The 21,332-nt window shown below is 38.3% G+C and overlaps 1 non-coding gene across 1 annotated transcript; it reads right to left on the bottom strand.

Annotated features, from left to right (window-relative positions):
- Positions 1 to 19,183: 19,183 nt before the first annotated feature.
- Positions 19,184 to 19,268, bottom strand: TRNAS-UGA (transfer RNA serine (anticodon UGA)). Its single transcript has one exon. It is a non-coding gene; the product is annotated as a tRNA-Ser (tRNA).
- Between the last annotated feature and the right edge of the window lie 2,064 nt (positions 19,269 to 21,332).

The following is a 21,332-nucleotide window of genomic DNA, read 5'->3' as shown; positions in this document are numbered from 1 at the left end:
GGGGGCTTGGGAGTCTTTTCCTCTTTAATGTTCACTTTCTCGTTCTCTTTTTCTCGGAGGGTGCCTTTAGCTCATGAAGGAACTGTATCTCTAAAGAGCACAGATTGGTCCAGATTAGAGTCCAGAAAAAAGGAAAAGAAACAAGTAACCATGTACTAGGATTACTCTACATTATTCTTGGTCTCAGGCTCACAGGGTGAACTTAAGGGCACTTGTAGATTTTCTTCCAGCTTAACTTGCCTAATTAACTTGAATGGGAAAATAGCCAAGAATTCAGGGGTGGCATTCTGATCTAGAGTAAATACTGTTCACCTTGACAAAATTCTCCAAAACAAATATAACTACAGATATTCATTCATGCCTTCAGCAAATATTTACTAAATCTCTATTATGAACCAGGCGCTGTCCTAGGTACTGAAAACACAGAAATGGGCAAAATATACAAAAATAATACAGAGAAGGGGATGGAGAGTGTTAAGCAGAGTTGGTTATTTAAAATAGGTTGGATATGGAAGGCCTCACTGAAAAGATGACATTTGACTAAGACTGGAAAGAGATGAGGGAATGAGTCACGGAAATATCTGGGAAAAGAGGCAATGAGCCATGGCATCTGGGAGATAAACTTTCCAGGGAAAGAGAACAACTGGTGTCAACCTCCTGAGAAGGTAAAATTTTAGAGGAACAAGGGTTTTAGAGGATTAAGGATGTGAGTCACCTGGCTGTATTCCAAAGTATGAAAGAAGAAATAAGAGAAGGCCAGAGAGCTACGTTAAGAGTAAATCATGTAGGGTCTTGAGACCAGAGGCAGGCAGTAGCCCTTACTCTGGATGAGATGGCAAACCACCCAAGGGTCTCCAGCAGACAAGTGGCATGATGTGACATGAGTATTAAAGAGTGTATGTAGATTCTGTGTATGCATGCTAAGAGTATATTTTCCACAATAAATGCGATCCTCTAAGAGCTTTAAGTTACATTTTAAAAAGTCAAATATTGTTTACATTAATTAGAGGATAGCAATTTTAATTAAATCACCTCACTCTACAGATGTTACCGTAAAATTCAGAAAATGGGACACTCCAAGGACAAATATCCAGGTTTTTGTTTTTAACAACAAATTGGGAATCTTCATATTAACTTGAAAATTTTCTGAGACAATTGGGGATATCTGAACACTGGACACTGGTGATGTTAAAGAATTATTGTTAGTTTTTGGCTTACAACTTTTCAAAAGCTCTTATCTTTTAGAGATAAATACTAAGATGTTCATAGATTAAATTATGGAATGGCTGGGATTTGCTTCAAAACAATGTATGTGGTAAGGGTGGGAGACTGGGTGAGGAAATTAGATGAAATGAGATGGGCCACGGGGTAAGTGTAGAAGCTGAGTGACAGGTACATAGGGGTTCATTTTGCCATTATCTTTGCTTTTATACTTGTTTCAAAATTTCCATAGTACAAATTCTAAAGATAGAATCAACGGGATCATTTTATAAAATGAAAAATAACCTAGTTCAAAAGAAATGCATGTTGGACACTTGAAATTTGATGTAAAAAAACAATGATGTTTAAAGGAAATCCCCATCCATTCATATCTGTGATTTTCGAAGAATCTTACATCTATTTTTAAGGAGTTCAGTGTGGCATAGTGGACAGGGCATGGACTGGGACAAGAAAGGCAGGCACAGTAGGTTCCTCTTTGCCTCGAATTGACTTTGTGTCCCTGAGCTAGTGACACAAGGACCATGGAGTTCTGTTTCCTCCTCTAAAATAATAAAGGACTTAGACCAGATGATGACTCAGGTTTCTTTCAAATCTAAGACACAATCTTTGCAATGGTTGATTTACATTAATTTTAATTTTAGTGACTGCCTTAGAGCAAACATATGTTACCAAAGGGTGAAATCCAAGGGAATCAAACTAGAATCCTGACAGATCCAAAAATCTGCCTGAAAATCACGTTGATTCCATTATTTCAATGATTCCAGATTCTTCTTACAACAAAGCTAAATAATATTTTTTTTATTATTTATTTTTATTTTTGATAGAGAGACAGACAGAGTGTGAGCAGGGGAGAGTCAGAGAGAGAGGAAGACACAATCTGAAGCAGGCCCCAGGCTCCGAGTTGTCAGCACAGAGCCCGACGCGGGGCTTGAACTCACGAACCATGAGATCATGACCTGAGCTGAAGTCAGATGCTTAACTGACTGAGCCACCCAGGCACCCCCAGGGCTAAATAATAAAGTGTAGAGAATAATTCTCTTTAGCTGGAGTCTGAATACTTTTTTCTGTAAAAGGCCAGATAGAAAATATCTTAGGTGTTGCTGCCCATAAGGTCTTTGTCAGAATATCTCAACTTTGCTGTTATTATGCAAAAGCAGCCATATGGAATGCATAAATAAATGGGGAGGCTATGTTCCAAGACACTTTATTTACCAAACAAGCAACAGGCGGCATTGGGCCCACGGGCTATAGTTTGCTGGTCCTATCTACTTAGTATAATCAGATATTAGTATAAAATCTTAATATAATCAGATAATATGGAGATAGTAAGTCATATTCATCTGTTTCATGTTTTCTTCATTCTGACTTTCTGTAACCTAATGGTAACAGTGAGTAATAATGTGACCCAATGCTGTCTATTTTTATATCCCAAGTCCGTCTCTTTCCGTCATCTCCACTGCTTTCCCTCTAGTGCCAACCCCAACATCTCTTGCTTAGATTACAAGCATAACTTGTTTTATTGTGCTTCATGTTATTGTGCTTTGCAGATACTGCAATTTTCACCAACTGAAGGTTTGCGGCAACCCTGCATCCAACAAGTCAGTCGGTACCATTTTTCCAACAGCATTTACTCACTTTGTGTCTGTGTCACGTTTTGGTCATTCTTGGGAGTATTTTTACAGTAGGTGGCTTCCCACTTTGTACTGAGGCATCTTTAAGTCTAGCCATCTCGAAGATAAAAGATTGTGGGGAGAAAAGTCAACTTGATAGTTGAGATAACAAACTTGGAGGCACATGGCGCCTCCCCTCCCATTTCATTGGCTTGCACTTAGCCACATGGCTGCACCTGGATGCAAGGAATGCTGGGAAGTGTAGCTGTTGCCTGGGCGGACCCTTCCCAGGACTACTCTACTAGAGTAGGAGCACAGATTTTTGTTGGATAGCTAACCATCTCTGCCAGAGCACCCATTCCTAAACTAAGCGTCACCATATTCAACTGCCAGCCAGCTTTGAATGTGATAGTCACAGGACTAACGCCACAGAATAAACACACCCATACGAGCAATTTTCACAAAATCTATAGCAATAAACATTTAATACAATCAAGAATGTTTGATAGAAATCTTTAGATTCACTACCAATTCTCACATTTTTCCTTTCTGTACCTAAACCCAGGACTTTCTACATCATATCAATCATTCCTCACCTGAATTTACCTAAAATCCCATCACTATTTTGTTTCAGACCACCAATTTTTTTCTCCACATTCTATTTTTTCTCTGACCAGCTAAGGAGTCATTCATGTGACTGTGTAGATTCATTGCTCATCCTGCTACCCTGATGTGCTTTTCTAAAACATCCCCAAGATTTAATATGGAAAAGTCACAATTTGTGCCTAAAATATTCACAATATAACTATTATATACATGTGTGTGTGTGTGTGTGTGTGTGTGTGTGTGTATGAATTACCAAAATATTTTTTAAAGTCTACCTCTGGGTGTTGGGAAAATATATAAATTTTATGTTACTCCTTTTACTATCTATATTCTTAATACTTTGCTTATATTTTATGAGCAAAAATAAAATAAAAGTAAACTTCCAATCAACCTTAAGGCCTTTGTAAATTTCCCCTTAACCAATTCCCAAGGCCTCATTTGAGTTTTGTTCTGCTTTTGCTGTATTTTTTAAAAACTTTTATTTATTTCTGAGAGAGCACAAGCAGGGAAGGGGCAGAGAGAGGGGGAACAGAGGATCCAAAGCAGACTCTGCACTGACAGCAGCAAGCCTGATGTGGGGCTTGAACTCACGAACCGTGAGATCATGACTTGAGCAGAAGTTGAATGCTCAACTGACCGAGCCGCCCAGGCGCCCCTGCTTTTGCTATATTTTTAAGAAACTTCATTTCTTGAAAGAGAGGAAAGTAGCTTCTGAAAATCTGCATATTGTATCTTTTCCTTTCATCATGTAACATGCTTGCCTGGTAAAGAGCTTTAACATAAAAAAAGATAGATTTTTATAGCTACAAGTCCAACATAGAACGGGACATTGAGCAAGATTTTAGTTGGTCCCATTATATCACTGCTAAAATTTTAACTATAAACGATTCAGGAACCTCATTTTAAGTAACAGCTTCTAACTCCTCTCTCTAATTTTCTCAGAACTGCTAAAAAGAAGCAAGACTGAAAAAGTTTATCTTTTCATTTCGCCTTCACTCAAGGGATTGTGGCTGTTGCCAAATATCAGACAACAGAGAGAAAGAAAAAGCCAAAGGAATAAAAATATCTAACAAATGGACAATGGCCTCTGAGTGATGGAAAATTCACATTATGTGGCACTTGGTGTCGCACAGGTCTTAGGCTAAACAACAAATTACTGAACCATAAGAAGCTATTTCTCTGTGTTCTTCCCAGGCCCTACAAACAGTAGACAAATGAGTCCCCACATTCAAGAATGCATCGGTCTTAGTTCATCCACCAAATATTGGGAAGGAATGTTGCCCTTCCCAAAGTGAAGAATCTCAACATGTAAACAAAAGTGAAATGTCATTCTGATGTCACTACAAGGATCCATATAGACTTTGATTCCTTTGACAAACCCACATAGTACAGGACCCCTTCCACACTTCCATGCCATGAAGGCAAGAGTGCTGTTCCCACTCCCTAACCTCCCTGTAAATACAGCTCTCCAGAGCAAGCCAAAGTCCTTCCACCCAGAATTCTCTCTCTTTCTCTCCCCCCCCCACCCAGTCTCTCTCTCTCTCTCTCACACACACACATATGTGCATGTCATTTGTGGGTTCTATTATGAGTCTCACGTAAAAATTTGATATTTGTTTTAACACCACAGCCTGCATCCCCAGAATTGCTCTACTCTGTACTCGTTCAATCAATTCTAATTTTTCCAGATCATTTAAATCCTTTCTATTGTCTTACTCTTGCTGAATAACAATCACTCTGTCTGTACTGTCATCGTTTAGTGCCTGAATATAAAAGCCCTTTTCTGACAAAAATTTTCCATCTCTTCTGTCTTCGCATCGTGGCATGGCATGGCACGCTCCAGCGCCCTGACTGCCATGGGATCCCCAATCACACTTAAACATGTCTACCTAAAAGTGACATGGACAATAATATTTTCTAATGAAATCAGATTCCCTACACTGATTTCTTTGTTTTCTTTCCCCAGCAATGAAATATCACCGTGTGGTTACACAAGTGGAACTGTACCTTGAGTATTTCTATGCAAATTAGAACAAGTACTTGCTGATGTGCACACAGGCACAGAAACACACACAGAGACTTGTAATGAGGTAAGTGTGTAGTAGGAGTGGATCAGAGGGACTTAGATGACTGCAGAGAGGAAATATTGACTCCAGATGACTAAGTCAACATAAAGTGTGAGGAACTCACCTCAGAACCCAGTCAAACTTCACTGCAAAGAATAATACCTTCCAATAGCATGCCTTCACTGACACTCCTGTTCTCTTTCTCGCTTTTCCTCACTATGTATACCTACATGTGCACACTTCCCCTCATCCCTAGTCTACACAGCTAATCGCCCGGTGGTAATTGCGATCTGACTGTTACTAAGCTAGGATAGTCATAGATCCCATGTTCATGTATAAATTGCAACCACACTATTAGATAGTTATTATTTTCCTATTTTAGTGATGATGATAAAGGCACAGGACTGCTGTGACTTGGCTAGGGTTTTATTCCTCGACCTACACCATAACTCCTGACAAGCAGCCCCTCTCACTCGGCTTCAGCTCTCATCATGTGCTGGTGGCCATTCCTTCCAGTTGCCGCCATAAGCCAAAGAAAGTTATGGGGGCCTCTAACTTTTGTTAGCCGTAGATGCTCCATCATTGCTTGTCGAATTTCTTAGCTCTGCCTGTTCTTCTTCATGAATAAATAGCCCCTTCATGAAACTCTCCTCATTACCAAGTCAAAGAAGCAGAGACTTTATTCAACAGCACAAAGGTAAACATAAGAAAGATGATGCAATCAACTAAAAGATGGGTACAGAAGATAAAGAGGAAGGAAGGGAAAAGAGGAAATATCCTAATTTTGTCATTGTTTCCAGTAAGGCATTAGTGGAGACCATCTAAAACCAAGCATTAAAACATTTTTATAGAGTTGTAAGAATAATTTCTCGAGCAAAACCAAAAATACCCATACACAACAGTCTGAACAAACAGGCCATACAGTGAAACAAGTTTTTAAAATAGAGTAACTTAAGACAAAAATGGGACCAAACCTGTTTGTCATATGACAATGTACTGAACTTGACAGCAAAAAAAAGAGAAGTTTCTACTGATCACAAAGCCTTCTGTTGGCCCAAGAAAATCACAAGGCAAGCCCAGATTCAGGGGTGTGGAAGTCACTTTATCCACTGATGAGAACCACAAAGTCCCATTGCAAATCATGTGGATAGAGACAGAGGGAAACAGTTAGGATCACTGGCCCATCAACCTACCACATAACTCATTCACCAAATTGCTTTCCACAGAAATAACAATTTACGTTTCCCTCAACAATGTGTCAGAAGTGATTTCACCGCAGACGGTATTTTGTTTCCTTTGGGGTTTATTTGTTGTTTTTAGGGGTTTGTTTTTGTAATCTTGTTCACTTTTGTTTTGCACTTTTATCATAAGGTATATTTCTAAGAATTTTCTCTTTTCAATGATATGAATATTAATTTGTGTCTCTCTATAAATTCTCTTATTGTTTGGGTAGTTTTTCAACATGGATTTTCCAAGCATACTGTCATGTCATCAGATAACAATTGTATACCTCCCTTCTAATGTTTTTATATCAACTCCAATGTTTTATGCCCCTGTCCAATTGTGTAAGCTAATATTCCCCAGAACATTGTTAATAATAATGATGCTAATTCAGATATTTGCTTTACTGTTGGCTTTAATGAAAATGTTTTCTAATGTTTCTTAATTAAGAACTTGCTGGCTCTGAGATGAGATAGATATATTTTATCATCTTAAAAGCTTTAACGGCTTTTCATAATCTGATAGTTCCTAAGGTGTAGGACTATAATGTGTTTGAGAATCATTCATGAATAACTCTTAGGGAAAAAACATCAGAAAATAATCTGCTTCTTGAAACCCTCAGAAAATAATCTCAACTGTACAAAAGAATCATATACAAAGATTTTTAGCACTGTGTAGATGGCAATAGGACAACCTAATGCCATAAAGTAGAGGTATGACTCAATGAACCAATGGTTAATGGTGCTACCAAGTAGAGGCAATACAACAGTCATTAAGACATATATTTAAGAAATATGTAATATTCATTATTCAATTAAAAATATAAATTACCTTGTTAAGCATAAATATGCAAAAATATGCACAGAAAAAATACAACACATGGATAATTGTGTAGCTTTAAATAATAGAACTATGTTTAATCTTTTTTCCTACTTTTCTGTACTTTGAAACTTCAATGAGAATTAGAAAATAAACAGTAAAAAAATAGCATAGTTTAGTGCCTGGCAGGGAACCCGATATCAACAAGGAGGCCAAGCATGGACTCCACCCCAACACTCTGAAGACACATCGGTTTTAGATTCAAGCAAAAAAAAGTGCAACCAACTGTTTGACAAATGCTATAGTCAGTCAATTCAGTCAGTTAATTAGTTGGACTGATTTTTTTTTCCAAAATTAGTGGCAAGAGCTATAATATAATTAGGCGTACTAACTAGATATTTTTGCCTTTCATACACTCAGTTGCAGAACAAGGCTACAGAGGAGGGGATTCTTTTGCATCAGAAACCAGAGCCACAGTTATAGTGAGTGTCTGGTTGTGTCCATTTGGTGATATGGGGGAAGAGTGTAACCAAGTGTATATATTTACACTCTCTCCCTTAAATGCATCAACATACTTCTATTTATTTGACCACTTCTTCCTCTCCCACACCATACACTATAATTATCTAATGTAAGCATTACATCTCTGCCTTTTTTTTCCTAGTTCTATGTATCTTTGAGGGGCAATTTCTCATGGTAAGGGAAACGGAAGTACAGAAAAGACTGGCCTCACGACTTACCTAAAGAGGATGCTTTGAACCTCATCCATGGTTACCATTGCTCTAGCTTCAGAGTTCCAGACGGAATCCTGGAAGTGGCAGGATTTTTGTCCATTCCCATCTCTCACATTGCATTTGATTCCATTACTTTTTCTTCTTTTTCTCTCGATTTTATTCCCTTTGTAACAGGTTGCATCTAAACACTGAAAATCATGCCATGTAAAAATGATTAAAAATAGTCATTCAATCAAGATAGGTTGCTCAACTGTCTGTCACGCATCAGCTTCGTGTCTGCCCTTCTCGTTCCTTATGCCAAAATCTTCAAAGATTTTTCTCGATAAAATTTGTAGGTCTCCTGCTCCAGTTTTCATTTTCACATTGCTCTTAATATTGGCAGCTTGTCTTTCTACTATCTTTCAACTGAATATTTTTATAAATTAGTCAGTGCTTTTTATATTGACAAGCTGACAGCTCTTTCTGTGTATAATACTTTGCTGACATGAATATAACTTTGATTTGACGTTGACAGACAAATCTGTACCATTGGTGGATTTCGAAATGTATTTCTTTACAGAAACATCACTCAATGATAGCCATGAAGTTACTAGTATGATTGAGTTTGTGTCCGCAAAATTCAGCCATTGACCCAGGCAGAACTTTAGGGTACTAGATAATCATCAACTAGTTAATAAAAATATATAACATGTACATGCCATTTACAGCATACTTTCTCATTCATACCTTATTGTATCTTTCAAATGACCCTGATAGTGATGTATTATTGTTGCTAGTAGCACATGACAGCAAAAGAACCCAAGGTCAAAAGAGGTGGAGTAGCTGCCTTCCAGAGTCAGTTAATGAACGACAGAAAAGATATTATTGTTCCATCAAATTCTTATCATCATCAATGGGCAGGAACACCTGCTCCCATAAAGTAAGTCTGTTACATGTTAATAACACCAACATTATCCTGCAACTGTATCAAGGCTACTGACTGGTCTACCATGAATATTTTTAATTCCCTCTTCTAATCTATTTTGTATGTGTGTTGTGTTTGCTTCGTTGAGATCAAACTATATGGATATGTCACTTACCTCTTTTTCATGTAAACTATGACATGTGCTCTTTACAAACATCGTTTTAAATGTATCCATACTTGTTCATCTCATGTCATTTAACCGTATCTTTATTGTTAATCATTCAAGCTTCTTCTAAATGCAGGCATGGGTGTGTTTCAAGCATCATTTTTATGCACGAGGCATTTCACCTTACGTTCTCAGATAAATTTCTATCCGTGAATGGAAGGCTACTAATATTTTTTAGGTTCTCAGTACACTTTGGAATGCCTTCCAAAGGCTGTGTGATTTACATTCCCACAGTAGTATATGGGAAAATACTCTTGCCAGTATTAAGTGATTTACATTTTACAATTTCAGAGAAGTTCATAGTCAAGCTTAGTATTTTAGTGTTTTAATTGACACCTTCTTTATTCATGATTTAACATTTTCCCATTTTCAGCCACTTTGCCGTTTGTATTTCCACTATTATAAACTGTTTGTTGACCACTTGTTTTTTGAAATTTTAGTGTCTTAATCTAAATATGCAACTAATACATGTGTGTCTTGCATATGTTTTGTATATTAAACATTTTAACCTTTTGTCTTTAATATGTATTGTAAATATTCTCCAAATGTGTAGGCTGCTTAGTAAACTGGTCTTTAATTTTGAGCAACAGTTTTAAAAAACACGTTTAATTATAGTGAAATCTACTATCATTGCCAAAGTAATTTCTTTCTATGCTTTCCAAAATAGACGATGCCCATGGAGATATTGATAAATATTTATTTGTTTGTTTCTGGTCTTTTATGGTTTGACATTTTACTAAACCTACTACTTTAAAAATTTCAATGAATATATTCTAGTGATATTGACTTGCACTGGTTAATCATTTAACAACTGATATTGATTAATCAACAGTCCTAGTATTATTGTATGACCCACAGCTCATTTATTGCTTTGTGATGTTTAATCATCATATAATCATCCTTTTTATTAAAAAGTCTTTCTGGTCCATTTATTTTGTCATTTTGTTTAGTTTAATGCCACTTTATAATTTAAATTATTATAGCATTATAAAGACATTAATATCTGAAGAATCTATTCCCTGTTCTGTACTTTCATTTTCAAATATTCTTATTTTATTCATACCTCAGGAAAATGTTCATTCCACCTTCCTTTACATTTTCAAACTCTAAGAAAATCCAAAACTATGAAGTAATTTGTGATTTTATGTATTTTTTCTCTGAGAATCCTCTCGTGTTTCTCAGTACGTTTTGCAGGATTCTTTATTAGATTTTGCTAATATCTATTACTTTTTTCTTAAAAATATGGGAATAAATAGGCACACTTGCTCTAGGACTCTGCAGTGCATTTTATTTCTAAATTTAAATAGTTTTCTACCATGAAAGTGACACATGGATGCAGCTGGAAAATGCAAACACTACAAAAAATTTTTTTCAATCTCACCTCACAGATGTAATTACTATTTTTTTTAATGTTTATTTATTTTTGAGGGAGAGAGAGCATATGAGCTGGGGAGAGGCAGAAAGAGAAGGAGACAGAAAATCCAAAGTAGGCTCCAAGCTCCGTACTGTCAGTACAAAACCCAATAATGGGCTTGAACCCATGAACTGTGAGATCATGACCTCAACCAAAGTCGGACACTCAAGTGAATGAGCCACCCAGGTGCCCCTAGGTGTGATTACTATTAAACATTTGTAAGTATCATGCCCCAAATTTTCTACATAATGCATGTATGTTTAAACACACACACACACACACACACACACACACACACACATTTTGGAAGCCTTGCACACATGGTGTTGTCATTTTGATTTTCTCATTTTGCAATATCCCTTGCTGATTGTTTTGAAATGTATTAAACTGATTTCTATTGATTTCTTTTTCATTTTTGAGCACCTATATGAGAAATTCATGAATCTGAAATATGGACTTGTTGGGTGAAAGGATAGGTACATTTTTAAAATTTTGAAATACTCTATCAACCTCCCTCTGAAGAATCTCCACCAGTTTTGTACCCTACAAAACAATGCAGGAAAGATAGGCTATATCTTCCACAACAAGGTATATTACGAACCTTATACCTAACTATTTTAATTTGCTTCTCTTTAATCCAGAGTGATTTTGAGCCTTTTTCAAGAGACTATAAGGCACGTGTATTTCTTTATGAAACTTCATCATGGGTTTTGCCAATTATTTCTATTGAGTAGCTTATCTAGTTTTTTTTTTAAATTTTTTTAATGTTTATTTTTTGAGAGACAGTGAGAGAGACAGCATGAGCGGGAGAGGGGCAGAGAGAGAGGGAGACCCAGAATCGGAAGCAGGCTCCAGGCTCTGAGAGGTCAGCACAGAGCCCGACGCGGGGCTCGAACTCACGAGCCCTGAGATCATGACCTGAGCCAAAGTCGGACACTCAACCGACTGAGCCACCCAGGTGCTCCGCTTATCTAGTTTTTATTAGTAAGAACATAAATGAGGTTTTAGCTGTTATTAAATACATGTTTGAGTGTGGCTTTTGATTTTATTACATGTTTTTGTGTGCATTTTTAAAGTTTTAGTTAAAATTCAGCTATCATTTCATTTACACTTTCTGAGTTCTGTTATTGATTCAGGAAAGCTATCCTCATAATAATATTATTCTTTAACTTAATCTTCTTTAAGTCGTTTTATAGTTTCATTTTACTTTATCATCTAATACGATACCATTTCACAGGCGAGGAAAATACAGCAATAATTTGCCTGCGGTCACAGAGTTATGAGTGATAAACCCAGGGAGTGAATTCAGTTTGCTTGACACCAGAGTTTAATCAATACAATACGTCTATTCATGTCCTAAGGCCAAATGTATTTAATTACTCTTGCTTTCTTATCACCCCATTACTCTTATTTTTGAAGAATTTTTCTGACTATTTCTTCAGGAGTATTTTTTCAGTACACATGGAAACAAACTGTCAAATTCCGTCCAACACCCCACCACACAGTCTCTTCCCAAATTGCGACATTCAGCATCATCACACTGAAGGTCTAGGTTAATGTACGAGAACTTGAACTCTTTACTGAGTTTTCCAATCTGAGAAAATGTCTTTCCACTGACTCAAATCTTCTTGTTTGTCCCCGAGTAAAACTTTCTTTGTATACATTCAATAAATTTCTTGACATTTTTGTTGACATTTTTTCCTACTGTCAACGAGAGATTTGATTTCATGACATTTTCCAATTGCTGTTTTGCATACTAAAGTGTTCATCTTTCATTTTTTTGTGATTCACCTTACTAAATCCTCTCGTTGTTTTAGGTAGTTTTTCATTACAATCTCTCCAGTTTTCCATATAAATTGTCATCTCCTCTGCCAATAGCAAGAGTTGCCTGTTCCATTAGAATGTTTATATTTCTCATTTCAATAAAATTCTTTAGGATTTCCAAAAAATATTAAATATTACAAGTTCCAGTGCATACCATTGTCTTGTTCCTGACTTTCATGAGAATTCTTCAAGTTTTTTATTAGTTTAGATTTTTAAGAGAACGGTTTTCATAGAATCCTGTAAAATTGGGTTTTATTTTTATACAACAGAGACATTTCCAAAGAAATTTGCATTTCCCCAAGAAGGATGTATCTATATAATTTTTTAATATGTATTTAAAACACAATGCTCTCACTTCTAGCAAAAGACAATACTTTTAGTTTGTTATAGTCCAGTCATTTTTCAATCTAAATTTTCTCTAAACTATTATTTTGAGAAATTGATTTTGGTTCAATCGGGCTGTTTAGCCCTTGAATACTTTGCGATATCCCTATATTAAAACTTAGTAAAAGGTTCTGAACAATTTAACTTTGTACTCACTTTGATCTTTTATCTTATCACCTCTTTGAAGAAGTTTTAATAAAATTATTTTAAAGTAAAGAATTAATTTCACACACCACAGACAAGACATCTCAAGTTGTCCTGATCTTTTTCTTTTTAAAAAGAGGGTACGTAACAAGTCAGAATATATGAATACGAAGTCTTTGAAAGACATACAATCTGCTGGCGGTTTTTCTTAGCCTTAAAAAACTTGGCCCTGGCTTTCCATCACTGTAAGAAAAATGATGAACAAATGAAAGGCTCTTTGCCTAAAAGTTAAAAGTTATTGCTGGGATAGGGGCATGTGTACCCCAATGTTTATAGCAGCACTTTCAACAATAGCCAAATTATGGAAAGAGCCTAAATGTCCATCAACTGATGAATGGATAAAGAAGATGTGGTTTATATATTCCATGGAATACTACTTGGCAATAAGAATGAAATTTGGCCATTTGCACCAATGTGGATGGAACTGGAAGGTATTATGCTGAGTGAAATAAGTCAGTCAGAGAAGGACAGATATATGTTTTCACTCGTATGTGGATCTTGAGAAACTGAACACAAGAAGGGGAAAAAGATACAAAGAGAGAGGGAGGGAGGCAAACCACAAGAGACTCTTAAATACAGAGAACAAATTAAGGATGGATGGGGGGGTGGTGGAAAAGGGCAAAGCAGGTGATGGGCGTTGAGGAGGGCACTTGTTGGGATGAGCACTGGGTGTTGTATGTAAGCCAATTTGACAATAAATAATACTCATAAAAAAAAAGAAATGAAAAAAATGTACTTCAAAGAAAAAAAAAACACAAGTCATTGCCGGGGCACCTGGGTGGCTCAGTTGGCTAAGCATCCAACTCTTGATTTCAGGGCAGGTCATTGTCTCAGGTTTCATGGGATCAAGCCCGGCATTGGGCTCTGGCTGGAAGCATGGAGCCTGCTTGGATTCTCTCTCCCCCCTCTCTCAGCCCCTCCCCCCACTCACACATGCTGTCTCTCTCTCTCTCTCTCTGAAAGTAAATAAGCATTAAAAAAAAAGTTATTGCTGGCCTCAGCATACTGTTATGATCAAATGGATCCAAACACCCAGCAGGCAGAGGACTGGCAGGCAGTAACAGGGTAGGTGACTGCCTTTAGCAAAACATGGCAAAATAGTGACTTATCTTCCTGTGAAGCATTTTTGTTACTTCAGTTTCCAGGGAGAACAAGGAAGAACATGGCAGGTTTGAGTTCAATTAGATGATTTCAAAAAGGTGTCCTAGCTGGTTTCCATGTTTATTGTCTTAAGGGGAGCTATCAAAATAAAACCACAGACCATTTGACTTAAACAACAGAAGTTATTTTCTCATAGTTCTGAAAACTCAAAGTCCAAGATCAAGGTTCCAGCATGATCAGTTTCTTGTAAGGGTTCTCTTTCCGGATTGCAGACAGCCTCTTCTCTTTCTGTCCTCACCGGACAGTGAGGAGACAGAGAGCAAGCTCTCTGGTGTCTCTTCTTATACAATTCTTTTTTTTAATGTTTATTTATTTATTTTTGAGACAGACAGACAGACAGACAGAATTGGGAGCAGACTCCAGGCTCCCAGCTGTCAGCACAGAGCCTGACGCGGGGCTCGAACTCATGAGCCATGAGATCATGACCTGAGTTGAAGTCAAATGCTTAACCGACTGAGCCACCCAGGCACCCTTGGTGTCTGTTCTTATAAAGGTAGTAGTTCTATCATGAATATCCTACCTCACAATTTCATCTAAACCCAATTATCTCCCCAAAGTTACCATCTCCAAAAATCATCATACAAATGGGTGGGGGCACAATTCAAAGAGGTGTCCCAGCCCTGGACTCCCCCCCCCCGCCAAATTCCTGTCCTTCTCACATGCAAAATATTCATTTATTCCCAACAGCCCAAAAGTCTTAACTTGTTCCAGCATCAACTCTAAAACCTAATGTCCAAAATCTCCCCCCAAATCATCTAAATCAAAAGCGGGTTAAGACTAAAGGTACAATTGATCCTGAGGCAAAATTCATGTCTAGCTGTGAACTTCTGAAAGCAGACATATTATGTGCTCCCAAAATACAGTGGTGAGACAAGCATGGGATAGACATACCCGTTCCCAAAGGGAGAAATTAGAAGGAAGAAAGAGGAAGAAGGCCCAAGCAGGTTCAAAGGCTATCAAGGCAAATTCCTTTTTTTTTTTTTTTTTTTTTTTTTTTTTTTTTTTTTTTTAGTTTTCTTAATGTTTTATTTATTTTTGTGAGAGAGAGAGAGAGAGTGAGCAGGGGAGGGGGAGAGAGAGACACACACAGAACCTGAAACAGGCTCTAGGCTTTGAGCTGTCAGCACAGAGCCTGATGTGGGACTTGAACCTATGAGCCACGAGATCATGACCTGAGCCGAAGTTGGACACTTAACCGACTGAGCCATCCAGGCACCGCACCCTCACCCCCGCACCCCCTACCCCCCTCCCTGGCCATGGCAAATTCTATTAGATTAGGTTTGCGAATAATCCCCTTTGCCTCTCTGTCCCACCTTCCAGGCCCACTAGGGTAGCAGCATCACCCCATAGCTTACTGTACCAAAATCTGTGTTAGTCAAGATTCCCCAGAGAAACATATAAATATATGGCGATATATATAGTCACCAAGCTGGAGACCCAGGAGAGCTGATCCTGTAGTTATAGTCTGAGTCTGAGTCCAAAGACCTTACAAGCAGGTGAACCAGTGGTGTCCTGTCTGAACACTGCCAGGCTTGAGACCCAAGCAGAAATATTTTTTCAGTTCAGTTCCTTCCCAAAGGCCGGAAAGACCAACATCCTAGATCAGACAATCAGGCTGCCTGTTATTCAGGCTTTTAGGTCTATTCAGGTATTCCACTGATTGGATGAGGCCCACCCACATTAAGGAGAGCAATTTGCTTTACTCAGTCTACCAACACAAATGTTAACCTTACCCAGAAACACCCTTAAGACACACCCAGAAAAACGTGTAGCCAACTGTCTGGGCCCCCCCATGGCCCAGTTAAGTTAACACATAAAAATTAACCACCATGGTGTTCTTCCTGATTTGTGATTTTCCTTTGACCACAAAGAGTGAATCAAGACAAATATTTCCCACAGCTTTGTGTCTATTTGATGACACTCATCTTAGAAACGCCTGTCTCTCTCTCAGACTTTCTGTCTTCAAGAACAACAGACTATGCCTGCCAGGGTTAAGCTGCTCAACATAGGGATGTTTGAAAATCTCTAGATAAAAAGCAAAAAATGTTTCAACTTTATGTCACGGACAAAGAGCTGTAGTATGTTAGTTGATAGCAGTGTTATGAAAAAAATGTTACCTAAATCGATATTTCAGGTAAACATCCCAATCTGTTGATTGACCTTCTAAGGGGAAATTTCTCCTTTACCCTCTTTGGGTCTCTGGCTGGGCCTAAGAATTAAACTGACTTAAGCAGGAGAAAAGCACACACATTTCCTTTAGTGATGCTGATAGGTCCATGGGAGCCTTCACAAGAGAAGTGAACAGCACAAAGAAGCAGTTAGGGCCAAATGCTTCCATAAGAGATTGGACAAGAGCAGTAAATTGTGAAAACGTGACAAGACAAAGGGGTTTGGTGGAGGGCAGTTAATTATGGGAAAGTAACTAGGAAGATAAGAGTTAGTTTAACAAAGCCTGTTTCTACAGGTTTCTTGGCCTTGACTCCCTGTCTTGATGATAAGAATGCTTTCCTTCCTCTGGTACTTACTGGTTGGGTACCTTTCACAAGGGAGTTTAATCTCCTGCTTTCTGGAAGAAGAAGGAAGGTCAGAACGCTTTTCATGCATCTACTGTTTCATGCATCAAGTGTCTTCCATTATGTATGCCATACATATTTTGGGGTGGCTTGCTCCAATTCCCTATCACCTCTATTGATATCTTCCCACAAAAGAAAATTCTACTATAAAGCATCACTGAAATAAAAATTCACCATTTTACAACATCAGTCAACCATTAAACTGAGAATATTATATTGTTTCATAGGAGGAATGAGAGCAGTTTTATGTTATGGAAAAAGATCTGTCCTAAGAATCAGACATTCTGGGTTCAAATGTCCTTGAAAAAGTTCCTTACCGTACCTGAACTCACCTTCCTTGTCTTTGAAATGGGGATAGGGCTGTTCTGAGGATTCAGTGAGACCACGTATAGGACAGTCTTTTGTGTATTCTGTTTTTAAAATGCATTCTCAGGGCGCCTGGGTGGCGCAGTCGGTTAAGCGTCCGACTTCAGCCAGGTCACGATCTCACGGTCCGGGTGTTCGAGCCCCGCATCGGGCTCTGGGCTGATGGCTCAGAGCCTGGAGCCTGTTTCTGATTCTGTGTCTCCCTCTCTCTCTGCCCCTCCCCCATTCATGCTCTGTCTCTCTCTGTCCCAAAAATAAATAAACGTTGAAAAAAATAAATAAATAAATAAATAAAATAAAATAAAATAAAATGCATTCTCATACAGCTTTCAGGATATTCTATTTTACAGAAGTTTTGAAATTGTCCTTCAAAGTTATAATTTCTGTTACAGATGTTCATATCTGCTGTCGGATATGAAGAGAGAGATAATTTCCCAATGCAGTTGCAAATTTGTGTAATGAGTTTCCATCTGCCCGTTCATTCGTCCAGCAATTCATTAAACAGACACACGTACACACATACATACGCACACCTCTGCACACACTCACGCACACAGTGGGGGCGGGTATTAGCAAGTATTCTCAGCAAAAGCAGCTATAATCCCTGCCCTTGAACCTCTTACAGTCTAGTGGAGAAGGAAGATGTTAACCCAATAATCAAATAAATGTAAAACTGAGACGCAGAGATGGCCTGACAAGGGGGTTTCACTGACTCTGGAAGATCAGAAAGAGCTTCTTTTGGAAAAGGGACCAAGACTTGTCTGCCAAATGAACGGGAATTGATGGAGGAAAAACTGGAGACGAGAATTGTTTAGTCTCGGGTAAAAGCTTGAGGATAGAGCACAGCCAGAATGCAGGACAGAACAATGGTCAGAAGGTTTGGAACAAAGAAAGCTTGAGTGGGGAATAAAATCAGGTTAAGTGGTCATTAAGGGCCTATTTTAAAATTCATACTGGGAAGTAACAGGACAGAGAAGGAAGAATTCAGAAAATGCATTCGATTGATCATGCAAGGTTTGAAGAGTACTGAACTTTAGGGGCGCCTGGGTGGCTCAGTGGGTTGAGTGTCTAACCTCGGCTCAGGTCATCATCTCACGGTTTGTGACTTCAAGCTCCGTGTCGGGCTCTGTGCTGATGGCTCAGAGCCTGGAGCCTGCTTTGGATTCCGCATCACCCTCTCGCTCTCTGCCCCTCCCCCACTCGCACTCTGTCTCTCTCAAAAATAAACTGTTAAAAAAAAAAAAAAGAAAAACAGAAAAGTACTAAACTTAAAGAGAAATCCTGGCTTATTTTGAGAGAGCATGGGGCAAAGAGAAGCAATGGGGCTTGGGTGGGTACAAAGGCAAGACAGAGATAGTCCTGGAGGTCAGGAAGCCTCAGAAATGCAGCCAAGGCCAAAGAAGAGTTATCCTAGGGTGTTCTCTGCCCTGTTTGTATTGTAAGTAAATACAGGATTCCCTTGGCCAGAGAGGGTTTACTAGAGTCACAGAAAGGTCAGGGAACTGCAAAGAAAGCCCGCTGCTACCACAATGCTGTGCCATAGACCTTGAGCAAGCACATACACCATCTCCCCGGTTTGGAGACCCCTGATCCCCAAGGTTGGGAACACTATCTTAGGTTTTTCAGGTTTCTCACTTCCTCACAAATTATGTCTCCTTCAAGCATCACACTGTTCCTCCATAGAAGTTCAGACCACAAGTTAATTCGTTATTTTATTTATTTTTTTTAATTTTTTTTAACATTTATTTATTTTTGAGACAGAGAGAGACAGAGCATGAACAGGGGAGGGGCAGAGAGAGAGGGAGACGCAGAATCCGAAACAGGCTCTGGGCTCTGAGCTGTCAGCACAGAGCCCGAGGCAGGGCTCGAACCCACGGACCATGAGATCATGACCTGAGCTCAAGTCAGACGCTTAACCGACTGAGCCACCCAGGCACCCCTGATTCGTTATTTTAAACCTTTGCTAGAATACTGTCTCTCGGTGAATGGCTATTTTTTTTTTCAAAAAGAAACTAAGATTATATAACTTCCGAAAACGATTGCTTTTGAAACACAAGTAAAGCAAAAATCGACCAATGGAACTACGTCAAACTCAAAAGCTTCTGCCCAGCAAAAGAAACAATTAGCAAAATGAAAAGGCAGCCTGCAAAATGCGAGAAAATTTTTGCTCACCATATGTCAGATAAGGGGTTAATATCAAAAATATATAAATGAACACAAATAATAAAAAAAATCTGATTAGAAAATGGGCAGGAGAACTAAATAGACTTTTTATCAAAGAGGACATCCAGATGGCCAACAGGCACGGGAGAAGGTGCTCAACATCACACATCATCAGGGAAAAGTAAATCACAATCACAATGAAAGACCACCTCACACTTGTCAGAATGGCCATTATCGAGAAAAGAGACAATAGGCATTGGGAAGGATGTGGTGAATAGGGAACACTTACACACTGTTGGTGGGAATGTAAATTAGTCCAACCACTATGGAAAACAATATGGAGGTTCCTCCAAAAATTAAAAATAGACCTACTGCATGATCCAGCAACTCAACTTTGGGAATATACCCAAAAGAAATGAAAACAGGAGTTCTGCAAGATACGCACCCCCAGGTTTATCACAGCACTATTCACAACAGCCAAGATACGGAAACAACTCAGATGTTTATCACAGCACTAGTCACCATAGCCACGATATGGAAACAGCCAACAAATGAATGGATTAAAATGATATGGCACGTACACGCAATGAAATACTATCCAGCCACGAGAAGGGAGGGTCTCCTGCCATGTGCGACAACACGTTTGGACCTTGAACACCAGACAGAGAAAGACAAGTACTGTATGATATCACTTAGATGTGGAATCTAAAATAACCAAGCATGTGAACAAACAGAACAGAGTAAAACAGTGGTTATCAGGGGATAGGGGCTGGGAGGGTAAGACTGAAGTGTTTAAGAGTAAACTTGTAACAAGTACTAAGATAGCCATAGATATTTATTGTACAGGTAACTGAACATAGACAATAATATTGCAGAACAAGTAAGCAATGTGATACATATTGTTACAATAGAAACCATTATTACAATATATATTCAGAGTAACATGTACAGCTTAAATTTACACAGTGTTACATGTCAAATTTATCCAATAAAATAATTTCAAAAAATTACATGAAATTGATTGTTTTGGCAAGGAGAGAACAAGAGAGCGGCCCTGACAGGTAGCTGCTGAGGGGTCAGCCAGGGCTCTCACTAGCTGAGTGACAGTCTTAGAGCATGGGTAAACCAGACTCATGTGTCATTCAAATTACTGGTGACTCCCTATCATTCATCCCTAGGGGTGCTGAGCAAGGCCAAGGGTGTACCTCGCCCTTTCTAAGCAGATGATTAGGCCAGGGATGCCTGCAAAACTGAGGTGTTTACATTCCCTCTATTCTTTCTAGAAACTACCAGAAAATTCTTAAAGTATCTGAATGTATAAAAACATTTTTTTTTGCCTGTCAAAGAGCTCATTTTAAGTTCATTTTTGGTTCAATCTGGTTGACCTCCATCTTTAACCTAAAAATACTACCTCAGCAAAATGAAATAAAGAGAATCAAGAAAGAGAAAGCAAAATGAAGAAGCAAAGGAAGAAAAAACCATACTAATACACTAAAAAAAAAAAAAAAAGGTTTTCAGATCAAAGGCTCAGAGAATGAGATTTATTTGGGGCACAAGATAGCTATTCAGAAGATACTACTTCAAGTGGACAAATTAAACCGTCTAACACCCAAGTGATGTCACAAGCGATAATTAATGTCTAAATTAAAACTGCACATATCAAACCATGTGCTAATTATGACCAGTAGCGTCAGGCTAATCCAGGTAGATGATCTGTGGTTTTATTTTTAAATTGAAATACAGCATAGCTGGACAGAAAAATCATCAGAAAATATAACATGATAATTATACCGTAACACACTTTCATTTGAAATAGGATATTGATCACTGGGATGA

This window comes from Prionailurus viverrinus, chromosome A2 (assembly GCF_022837055.1).
Source record: "Prionailurus viverrinus isolate Anna chromosome A2, UM_Priviv_1.0, whole genome shotgun sequence".
Classification (NCBI taxonomy): Eukaryota; Metazoa; Chordata; class Mammalia; order Carnivora; family Felidae; genus Prionailurus; species Prionailurus viverrinus.
This window is presented reverse-complemented; position numbering and strand designations above follow the sequence as displayed.